General features: G+C 41.0%; 1 protein-coding gene across 5 annotated transcripts in view; it reads right to left on the reverse strand.

Moving 5' to 3' along the window:
- Window positions 1–12,445, reverse strand: part of ZBTB20 (zinc finger and BTB domain containing 20) — a 554,111-nt gene that overhangs the window by 118,195 nt on the left and 423,471 nt on the right. For all 5 annotated transcript variants that reach the window (XM_054163730.1, XM_054163732.1, XM_054163729.1 and 2 more), the window contains one exon: window positions 6,875–6,929. The gene's annotated coding sequence lies outside the window, so the exon portion shown is untranslated. The remainder of the gene's footprint in view (window positions 1–6,874; window positions 6,930–12,445) is intronic.

A 12,445-nucleotide genomic window follows, 5' to 3' on the forward strand; every position in this document is an offset into this window, starting at 1 on the left:
TATATTTTTTTATTTATTTTTTCTTTCAAGTGGGAGAGGCAGAGAGAGAAAGGAAATGGAGGAGATACCCTCACAAGCTCATTTTCAATCATGGTGTCCTGAACAGAATCATAGAGTTGTTTTGGATGGAAAAGACCTCTAAGACCATCAAGCCCAAACACTGACCTAACACCACCATGACCATTAAATCATGTCCCAGAGTGCCACATCTACATTTTTCTTGAACACCTTCAGGGATGGTGACTCACTTCTTCCCTAGAGAACCTATTCCAGTGCCTAACTATCCTTTCAATAAAGAAATTTCACTAATACCCAACCTAAACCACCCCTGGCACAATTTGAGGCCATGTCTTTTGTTCTATCTCTTGTTAACAGGGAGAAGAGCCTGACCCCCACCTCACTACAGACTCCTTTTGGGTACTTACAGAAAGCAATGAGGTCTCCCCTCAAGCCTCCTCTTCTCCAGGCTAAACAACCCCAGTTCCTTCATAAGACTTGTTCTCCAGCTTCATTGCCCTTCTGCCATTCAGTGTGAAAATGGAGATGTGGACTGGCATTTAGACCTCCATGAGTATTTGTATTTCAGTGCCCATTCAAGTGTCAAATCTATGATCTTCTGATCAAGAAATGGCTTTTGGGAAGCCACCTATTTCTGCCTATCCAGTTTTACAGTAACCACTCCTCCTGCGCTCCTTGCTCATGGTATTATTTTTACCTTATATCTGGTGTGTACATTTTAATGGAGACAGGCATGCAAGGCAATGTTGCATCAAAGAGGATTTCTGCACAAGGAGAAGGACAGAGAATACATTTCAGAAAAGAGAGACCTTGGTGATATAACTGCAGAACAGCACCATGCTTGCCAAAGTTGGAAAATAATTTTTCAATTAATGCAAAGGGAATATTCTGAAAAACTCTGCCACACTCTGTAGTTCTGCTATTTTTGTGTAGTGATTTCAGACCTAACAAACTGGACTGTCTTAATATTTTGATGGTTAGTATTCAAACTGCTGTGGGAAATGATGCTCCTGAATCAGAAAGATGGTCTTTTCCACCCAAACATACTAATTTATGCCAGCGTGGGGCAAAGGCACATTGGAACAATTGCATTTTCTTTCTGTTGCTTTTTTATCCCTAGCTGAATCTAAAATGCTGTGCTCCTACAACTGTCTAGAAAGTCCTTTTTTATTTTTTTTTTCCTCCTGCTGTAATCTGTTCTAGTTCAAATAAAATAAAATAAAAGCTAACACTCAATGCATTGTATTACGCTAATTAGATGAAAAATAACCCAGAACAAAAGATCTCTGGTAAGCACGATGGCAGAAAGGTGTGACATTTTCAGCTGCCAAGCTGGCCAATCTTAAATTCAATCTCATCTGACTTCAGTGGATATCTTGCAGGTATTGCAATTAGGAAGCAGGCTGCATACATGCCTCTGTTGTAATCCACACATCAGTTTCACAGCTACGGGCAGCCATTATTATTTGTTACATAATTTGAATGTTAACACTTAAACTAATGCTCTAATGAAAAACTAGTTTGAAACTTCACCCTTTTCCAGACCTGGCTGCTTCTCTGTTTCTCCCTTTTTCTGGATATTTGGTTTCTTATTTATTTAAGTTATATATTTATTTATTTATTTTAGATTTTTTAGGATAAAAACATGAACTTTGTCAGGTTTGCTTTATATAAGGGTGGGAGTTTTCTTTCATGCAAATCTGTTGCTTAAGTCCACTTGATGGCCATGTCTTCAGATAAAGAATAAAGCTTAAACTTGTGGCACTTGTACAAGAACATTCATCCCGAGGTGCATTTCCAGTTATACAATTTGATTTGTGTAAACACACCAGAGTAGAATTTCTGGTCCACTGCTATTTCGAGCCTGGTTCACCGTTTCCCTCATTTGTAAATGCCAAATAAAGGGCCTCTGCCCATGTTGTTCTCTTTTTTGGAACATTCCCTTCCTTCAGGAGACACATAAAAGCTGGGGTAATAATATCCCTTTCCGGCCTCAGATTGCTGTGTAGGTGACCATTCCCTTCCAACAACTCCTTATTTTCTGAAGCAGATCAGCTGATCCTTCTGGATAATTTGCATGTCTATTTATTGCATTAATTATGATAACTCTTGCAAAATGCTAACTCTTGAAAGCTGTTGTAAACATAAAGGCTTATTACATCTAGACTTTTCTGGCGTTTTGCAAATGTTCATTTTTGATTCATGAATAAGCTTGACCTGGAGGTTATTATTTTTCTCTGAAGTAATGGAGAGCTTCTTAAGAAACCTGAGAAAAGAAAAGAAGCCTCCTCCCACTTTTCGATGTAGCAATCACTGTTGTTGCTACTCATCTGCAAAACAATACTAAGCACAACATCCAAATAAAGGGATTCAAGCGGTGCTAATTAGTTGCTATTTCATGATGACGGTTCAGAGTGCTAACAGATGACAGTTTGGTGGTGAGCAAGTACCAAAAGCAAGGACACGCATATAGACGTCAAAGCCTATCTGAGCACAGTTATGTCTGATAAAGCGAACACATATTCTCAGGAACTGGTAGCTGGCAGGTTGGAATACTGCTGGGTGTCTTTTGACATACAAATCACTGACCATATGATGGATGGTTCTCATAACTATGATGAGATCAGTACGATGCTGCTCAGCTTCCCTTAGGTCATCATTACTTGACCAAATATGTCTTCATGAAGCTGAGAAATAAATGGCACCTTTTTCTTTTTCTCTTTTTTCTTTTCTTTTTTGTTTTTTAATTATATTTAATAGGAATGATGGTGGAGTTCAGTACAACCCAGTTACATCAGAAACCTATTTTAAGGAAATGGACAGATGTTCACAGAATTAGGTTAACATGTTCTGCAACTTCTTTGCGTCTGGATCTCACTTTGGTGCATTTGTGGTTTGCATTTACCAAAGCTAACAGTGGATAACTCTTCCATGTTGTATGGGTTCCATCTGAATGGGTAGTGCCCTGCAATTAAAAGGAGTGCCCTACTGTAGCCGTTTATCCTGCTGCAGCTACTTGTCTTACTGTAAAGCACCTTAGTATTATTGATACTGTTCCACTCTGTTGATGATAGGACAGAAAGTTTCAAGTCTGGTTGGAAGGCTCATTCATGAAAATGTTGAGTTTTGACAAAGAATCTACCTGCTTCTAGTGGAGCAGAGATTGATTGTATTTCTCTGATGTGGGAATACTGTGGGAGAGATTTATGAAATTCTTTGCCATATAGCCAAACACGTGTAACCTGGGGCAGGAGGAGAAAGAAGACAGTCATCAGCGAGTTGTGGGGAGGGATATAAGATAAGAACCAAGTGCTGGCTACTGGGGCAGAGGACAGAACAGATCATTTGTCTTCAGATCACAAGCTTGACAGGACCCATTAACAGCTTCTAATGTAAAATGTCCCAATTTAACTTTTTCTGTTACCCCAAAGAATTCAGAGTGTCAGTGGCATGAAGGACCTACCTTCCAGAGAGAGAGAACCACTAAAACAATACAAATTTTAAGTGCATGCCTGAAATAAAGAGAGGCTCCTAATGAGCTTGCTAAGCTGTGAATGGCAGAGTAAAGAAAACGTCTTGACTGAGGAATAAGTCTAACCTAAAGGATCAAGAAAGTGTGTGAGTAGTGTCACAGGTCAAGACACAAAGGCAAACAGACAGGAAACAACTTATGCGTGGTCACACAGTAAAGCACTGTTGGAGCGGGATGTCAGCTCTGTGTTTCCACACACCTACCTACCATGAAGTCAGCTTGCTGCTTCCACATAAACTGCCTTGCGTTGCAGAGGTAGGACAATGATAAACTGGTGCCTTTGTGCAAATGTTGAAGGCACACAGTCCCTGCTATGGACAGAACTGATTTTGCTGCTGCTGTAGGAAGTGTTAACATAAGCAGCGTGTGCTTCACATCCCTGAGTATCATTAACACTTTTTATCGATATTATGAAGTTCTGCAGCAAAAATAATAGGATTTGTCAGGGGCCGTTATGAACCGCCCCTGCTGGATAAATACATAATACATGATGGCAAAGGTCTGATGGGACTTTAATCAATTGCCTTTCTGAGTCAAATAAATGTCACATTAGACGTAAGCCATGTTGCATTCTGTGGGGGCCTCTGCTCCACTCGTCTCATGGGCCTGACACCGCCACGGGGAGCTATGCAGGCGCATAGACTTCCACTTATTTGTAGCAAATATATCAGAGGAAAACTGGAACAGCACGTTGTAAATTACAGATTTGGGACACCTTATAATGAAAGGCAAAGGGGAGAGGAAAGAAATATGGGAACAGAGCAGGCATGATAGGTCAGCTCAAATACATCTCCGTGGTATCTGGGCATTGTCATACCACCTTTTGCCATCACTACAGCATATCTCATGTTTCTGCCCACAGGGTGAGGGAAAAGGAAGCGCTGCCATTTCTTTCTGCACTGCAAAAGCAGTGACTCAACTTTAAATATTTTAGGTCTACTCTCAGGAAAAGAAAGCTCTTTGATTGTTTCAGCATGCACCCGAACAAAATTAAGAATGTCCATTTGCAATTTAACATCTCTTTGAAGAAAATTCCAACAATCAAAACATAACTTGAACATAAACATGCAGGTTTAGTTCCTCTCCCAAATAGAAAAAGCTATTTTTCTTACTGTGCTGTGCTTTATTTTTATTTTTTTCCCCCTACCCAGGCAGCACTAACAGCCATCAGCTTTCTTCTCTGGACAAATAGAAGACATGGATTTCTATTGCAAAATGGAGATCTAAAGTAACACAAAGTCTAGGCATAGTTGGACGTGGAGTTCTAAAACTACATTTAAAAGTCTTCATTATTTTTGGCATTCACTAAATAGCTCCAGCTTGGACATCCCAGAACAGTGGCTTAAAATGCTGGTGGACATTTGGAAAACCTTGGTCTGTCTTTACTTAACTAGAGTAAATATTATGAAGTGGTAGTGCTAGACTTCCCTTTATATTGCAACAAGAAGCATTGTTGATTTCACTGCCAGTGTGTATGAACAAATCCCAGCAAAATGCAAACTTTTGTTCCAAAATACTAAAAATCATCCTGTGTCAAAACCTGGTGAAATTAAAATCCCAATTACAACAAGCAAACTCTCATGAAGCTTCCATTCCTGATTTCCCCCAAAAGGAAAAAGCAAAACCTAAATGATGAAAATTCTGCACGTTCTAGGTCTTAAAACCCATAATGACTTGGATTAATATAGTCTTTTCTTCAATTAAAAAGGTCCCCAAATTGTCAGACTACACAGCAGCATCCAAGCTCAAGTGAGTGAGAGCAGGTGAGAAAAGAAATCTCTGTAACATCTTCCAAAGAAACAACAGACAAACAGATTTTTAATTCCGATACTGTTAGATGTCAAAGAGAACCCAGCATATTTAATCTACCCAGATAAGAAGAGCAGGTCAGTAGGACCTGCTGGTCAGTAGGTAGGACAGTAGACTAGACTAGACTAGGCTAGACTAGACTAGAATAGAATTAACCAGATTGGAAAAGACCTTTGAGATCATCGAGTCTAACCTATCATCAACACTATCTAATCAACTAAACCATGGCACCAAGCACCCCATCCAGTCTCTTCCTAAACACCTCCAGAGATGGGGACTCCACCACCTTCCTGGGCAGCCCATTCTAATGGGCAATCACTCTCTCTATGAAGAACTTCTTCCTAACATCCATCCTAAACCTGCCCTGGTGCAGCTTGAGACTGTGTCCTCTTGTTCTGGTGCTGGTTGCCTGGGAGAAGAGACCAACCCCCACCTGGCTACAACCTCCCTTCAGGTAGTTGTAGAGAGCAATAAAGTCTCCTCTGAGCCTCCTCTTCTCCAGGCAAAGCAACCCCAGCTCCCTCAGCCTCTCCTCATAGGGCTTGTGCTCCAAACCCCCTTTATTGCCCTTCTCTGGACACGTTCCAGCAAGTCAACATCTTTCCTGAGGGGCCCAGAACTGGACACAGTACTCAAGGTGTGGCCTAACCAGTGCTGAGCACAGGGGCACAATGACTTCCCTGCTCCTCCTGGCCACACTATTCTTGGTGCATGCCAGGATGCCACTGGCCTTCTTGGCCACCTGGGCACACTGATGGCTCGTGTTCAGCCTACTATCAACCAGTACCCCCAGGTGCCTTTCTGCCTGGCTGCTCTCCAGCCACTCTGACCCCAGCCTGTAGCACTGCATGGGGTTGCTGTGGCCAATGTCTAGAACCCGGCACTTAGATCTGTTAAATCTCATGCCGTTGGACTCTGCCCATCTGTCCAGCCTGTCAAGATCTCTCTGCACAGCTCTCCTACACTCTAACAGATCAACACCCACTCCCAGCTTGGTGTCATCTGCAAACTTACTGATGATGGACTCAATGCCCTCATTCAGATCATCGATAAAGATATTAGAGAGCATGGGGCCCAGCACTGATCCCTGTACACAGGACTGGGTGAAGAAGGGTCCCATGCTACAAGGCTGGATTTCATTAAGAACAGGTTGAAATTGATTGTTGAAGTTGATTGTTTCCCATACTTGCATATTTTATTCTGAACCAGAGTGCAACAGCATAATACCCATCACAGCATGTATATCCCCAAATATAACACAAATCTTCCCTATTGACACCCAGAAATGCACACATAAACTCCGTATCAACCAACCACACAATGTCACTGAACTGAGGCCAGTCCATAAGCTGGCACTGCATTGAGATTCTGAGCTGCTGCATTAGAATAAAAATTGACTACTGAGTCCAGTGGTCATGGGGAGCAACTGAGAAGTGCACAAGAATATACTTGGATGGAATCTGAACAAAAAGCACAGCTCATATATGAAAAGTATAAAATATTTGGTATACTTACACAGGAGACAGGAAAGGTTCCTTCAGAGGAAGGCCACAAACTGGTTGTGAGTGATCTAAGCAGAAAAGGGGAAAAAAAGGGGGAAAAAAAAGGGAATTAACTGACAATAAGCACTCTAAATGATATCAATATAAAACAGAGATTGAGGAGATTCACAGATGGTAGCAGTTCCCACAGGAGGGGGTGGGGGGTGAAGTTTCAGTTTCACAAACTGCAGAAATCTCACAAATTTTTTAATTACCTGACCCCAGAACTATGTACCTGCAAAAACTGGTAATGGCTGAGGAGCCTTGCAGTCCTGGGATAATTCCAAGCCAGCACAGACTAAATATCCTCTGGTGGCTGTTCAACAGCCTCCATGAAATAGGCTTGTGGCTCTTATAGACAAATGTTCTTATCACAATAATATTGCCAGATTTGAAAGATATCCTTCTTAACAGTCATGCCAGATGATACAGGCCTCTGAAACAGAACTTGCCTTCTTGATCCTAACCTCCACAGAAGAGGGGTTAGGCATATTATTAGGGCTGAGGATGCTTACATTACAGCTGATAGCTGCACAGAAAAATTGTGTTGTCTTAGTTCCTTCTGTCAACACAGTATCTTTTGGACTTGATAGATTTGTTACCCTGAGACCCCTAAGAAAATAAGACGGCTGCTTGAAAGTAGAATGGCTACAGGACAGCAAATTTTAGGTAGACTACAGGTCGAGTTGACAAAGTCTGCTATGGTGTATTTAAACTTTATTGCCAACCAACACATCTTCCAAAACATTAACCTGGGATAAAATAACAGACAAAACAATCAAAGTCTGATGCTCTGAATTCTATAAAAGAAAGACACACCCAGAAAACAAAGGGAGATGCTCCTCAAATGTTCAAAGCTACAAATCAGTCCTGTACCCCCTTCCCTTCATCAAGCTGACATTCAGGTAGTCAGACTAAGCAGTGCCCTCTAGAAGATTGCTATCAGGGGACCAGGAGCATAGTGGACAAAGACCATGGGATCCATATCGTGTCCTAGAGGACTTAAGTCAAGATGCATCCCTCACCTACTGCTTCCTGTCCAGTTACAGGAAGAGATTAGCTCTATCATATCTTAACAGAAATAAAAAATTAATTTTAAAATTTAAAAAAATGGTCCACATGAGGTGGGCTAGGAGGAGGCTACTGCAGTTGCTGTCCTGAGTAAGGACCTGAGCAGAAGTTCTGTCAGTTTGGACCCATACGAAAGGCTGACTTCTTGGGTTAGAATGGAGGTGGATAGAGTTATTCACTAGGGTTCAGACACCATCTACATGAAGGGAAGGGAATGCAAGTGCAGTTTTGAAGAAGCTGGAATAATTGGTAGCAAAGACAACAAACAGGCAAATGCCCCATCAGACATGGGCACAAAATAGCTGACGTTACAATATTGCTTCAGAGAAATACAAATCAAAGTTGAGACAGAGAAGGAAAAGTGAGAGGAAGAGGGAAGGCAAGAAGAGTTGTAGCTATTATTTGTGGGAATGATGGGTCTGGAAGAGAAGAACGTGAGAGAATCCACAAGGGGGGTGGAAGAAGTACAGCAAAGAGCAGAGAGAATCATATAAACATCAGAGTGGCAAACAAGATGCTTATAGCAGCCTTTGTATAGGCCACCAGGAGAAGCCCTGCTTAAGAGCAAAATTCTCTTTAAAGAAGCTGCCTGATCCCAAACATAAGGAAGATTTGCATGAGATGACAGGATGGATTCTGCCCAGACTGAAAAGCTGAAGTGCTATAAGATGAAAGGAGAGCAACATCAGGCTGGTGAAGAGCAGGGCACTATTTATCTCACTTTCATGAATCCTTCACTCTGATAAATGTTAACAGGGAAGTTCTCCTGATGGAAAAAACTCCTTTGCTAAGTATGTATCCCTTATTTTCCTTTTGCATTGCTCCTGAAGATGTAACCATGAAGCCCATAGATTCATCTGTGGTAGACTGCATGTGAAGGACTTTTAGCAGCTAGTAGTTGGGAACAATTTCTTTCAAGGTTTTTTTGGCAGAAGAACCTGGGACAAGAGGTCTGAGCAAGAAGATGTGCTTTGGAGGCCCAGAGACATAAAAACAAACAAATGAAAGTTTTTTAAACGAAGCAGGAGAAAGCCCCACATGGGAGAAAGAAACAAACCCAAAACAACCACCAACAAAATCCCCACAACCAAAACACAGAATGGAAAATTCTAGGCTTAGTGGTTAGAGTTTGGCTCTGTTACAAGCAACGTAAAAGGAGTTCTTGTAAGGGAAAGTGTCAAGAACCTTTGGTGACATGGATGCCAAATTCTACAAATTGCAGCCTGAGACTCTGGAGGTGCTGAGTAAGGACTTACTTACACCAACACTACTGTTGAATTTGCTGTAAGAAGTGAACAAAAATTGTTGTACCTAATTAAAACTCTAGGGTAATATTAGACAGGCACAATACACTAAAAGCTGTAAACTAGAATCTGCCAAATCACCAGAACTGAAACACCGTAATTTCTTTAATGATTGCTATTGGTCTGGATACTTGATTACCACTTTTGAGCAAAAGAAAATACGGGGAAACAAAACTTTCCATGTAAAGTACTGGAAAAACAAGATGTGTCTGAGGAAACTATGATTCATTCCAGGTTAGATAACTGCAGAACACGTATGCGGGAGAGAAGTGGGCCAAATCCTGTTCTCACTGCCCTGTGCAATCATGCTGACTTAATTGAAACCATGAGCAGAACCTGAACCATTAAAATGCTGGGGTGAAACTTTTTATCATATGGCACTGTTTGTCATTAGGGACATACTTAACCTAATTACATTAGATTAACACAGTAGATTTCTTCAAGATATACAATTATATAATAAGATAAAAAATGGAGTCTAAGGAAGCTGACTGTTTTCCCCAGGTCTCCGTGTTATAAGCAGAATAATTATCCATTTCTATTTATGTCATTTGTTTTCAACTCAGTATGGCTCTGGACAAAGGGAATCCACTTACCTTTTTCATACTGAATTCCTAGTGTTAATTAATCACTATTACTTGGAAGCTGTTTTGGACATTGGACAAAATAGCCAGGGGCTAATCTTAAGCCTGCCCTTGCTTCATTGTGGCCAGATTCTGCCTACTTTTTCTTTCTTTGCTGTGTGAATAAATTCAATTTAAATCACAAAGACCAAGAGACAAGCAAGGCTTAAATGTTAAAGATATTTAGGAATCTATCCCCCCTTGAGTTTAATGAGAACAAGGTTCCTAAACACTAAAGAATCTCTTATTTATGAGGAGTTAAGATGGGGAAGCCCAGTCATATGAGTTACATTATACAAGCAGGTAATCAATTTATGAGGCTAACTACAATTTCCAGAAGTGACTTGAGCATTCACATCAAAGTCCACTGTAAGTCAGTGAAATTTTGGCTGTAAACCACCTAGGGACTCAAGAATATTTTACCTTTGTTAGCTTAAGCACTGCTTATTTTCAACAAAATTAACACCTCAGGTGCCAAAGTAGCTTTTGCAATTGACATTTCCCTCTTATGATTTATTCACTAAATGGCTTGAGTTAACCTGATTCGAGTGTCTTGTCTTTGTGGTAAATTGGGACAGCTCCTCTCCAACCTGGTTAATTCTATTCTATTCAGCAACAGTAGTCAGCTCAATTTTTCTGCTCAACTTCTGCAAAGTGATTTAGGATCACTCTGATGTAATGCACTACACCAACAGGAGAAATGTTATTCCTTCAGCCACTAGACTGGCAAGAAGCAAGCAAATTGTGGACTGGTTTAAGCAGGGAGGACTGGCAACACATTTAGTTAATCCTAAACAGACTGACTGTTCTTGCCTCAAAACACATTTTCACATTCTTTATCAATACAGAACCACAGAAGGGCACAGATTTACCACATGTAATCTACTCAGGGAAGATGCAGAGCCTTGCCACTCCTCTTCTCCTGGAAGCACTACACCTGCTCAATATCTAAACCAGAACTTAATCCCAGTGGTAGAGAATAATTTACCAGAAAATTCACCATCTGAATGGAGACCAGACAGAGCCATGCTGGGGAAACATGGTGAAAAAGGAGACTCAGTAGGAATTCAGTGGAGCCCTGTGAAAGATCTGAGGGGGCAGAGAGGCTGCACTGCATCTCTGACAGATTACAGAAAAATTAAATTGGGGATTTTAGTGGATATTATTGTTGTTTTTACATATTAATGAACAACAACAATATGTGATTCTAAACTGAATACTAGGTTTGACATTTAATCTGAAAGCTCATCCTATCCATAAATGTTCATAAACGTCACAGTAGCCCTACCCTTTGATTGAATTACAATCTAGTATGCAATTTAGAAAGCACAGATTAATCTACATAGATTTATATTTCTGCAGGTTACATTGTTATTTGTTGATTTATACTCTTTTCTCTTAAGTGTCCCTTCCATCGAGAATCCATGTAAATCTCTAATAGGAGAGCAGCTCAAATTCCAGTGACTAGCAGCAGATGGAAACTTGGCTCAGTGAAACCCATACTAATTATCATTTGCTTTTGAAGTCACCTCTGCTAATGGCCAGTAGAATCTAGTCCCTGTGATATCTCCTATTACCTTCACATTAACTCTTACTACAGCCAGCAATCACCTAACATGTTTCTTGGCTGTGAATTAAACCACCTTTCAATCAGCTTGCTGAGGAATCCACAGATGGAAACCACTTTAATATTAGGAGTTAATTACGAGAATGTAGAGCAAAGCAGTCAAATGTTATGTTAGCAGACAAGAAATATGACAAAGCCTTAGCCACAGATGTCACACAGGAGGTAAGGAGCCACATCAGGAAGTGCAATATGGCAACATCTAGAGGAAAATGATCTTCAAGTTCTATCTCTCTCTCTTTCTTTTCCCTTTTCCTTTTTTCCTGTGGTCAGGCTACTTGAAGTGGTCCCCTCCTTTAACAGCCCAAGTATCTGGAATCTGTGTCACCTGTATTAACAAGCTTCACTGCACGATGGTGTCTGCCTGGGGATTGATAATGGCACCTACTCAAACAGCGTTTTGCAGCACAGAAACCATGCAGAAGGCCAAACAGACAGGAGTGTTTCTGCAGATTCTGACCTCTGCAAAGGCCCAGTTCTGATCCACTTGAAATCAACCAAGTCTTCTCACAGTGTCAATGGGGCAGGTTATTTTCCTTCTTCTGCATCTCCATCTAGTGTGCCTAAGAGAAGAGGGACAGCTCCATAACGTGTCTCTTGTCCTTAATGGATTCTGCCTAGGGAGGTGGAGGAGTCACCATCACTGGAGGTGTTTAGGAAGAGACTGGATGGGGTGCTTGGTGCTATGGTTTAGTTGATTAGATGGTGTTGGGTGATAGGTTGGACTCGATGATCTTTTCCAACCTGGTTAATTCTATTCTATTCTAGTCTAGTCTAGTCTAGTCTAGTCTAGTCATTGCATTGCATTGCATTGCATTGCATTGCATTGCATTGCATTGCATTGCATTGCATTGCATTGCATTGCATTGCATTGCATTGCATTGCATTGCATTGCATTCCATTCCATTCCATTCCATTCCATT

Source organism: Dryobates pubescens, chromosome 8 (assembly GCF_014839835.1).
Source record: "Dryobates pubescens isolate bDryPub1 chromosome 8, bDryPub1.pri, whole genome shotgun sequence".
Lineage (NCBI taxonomy): Eukaryota > Metazoa > Chordata > Aves > Piciformes > Picidae > Dryobates > Dryobates pubescens.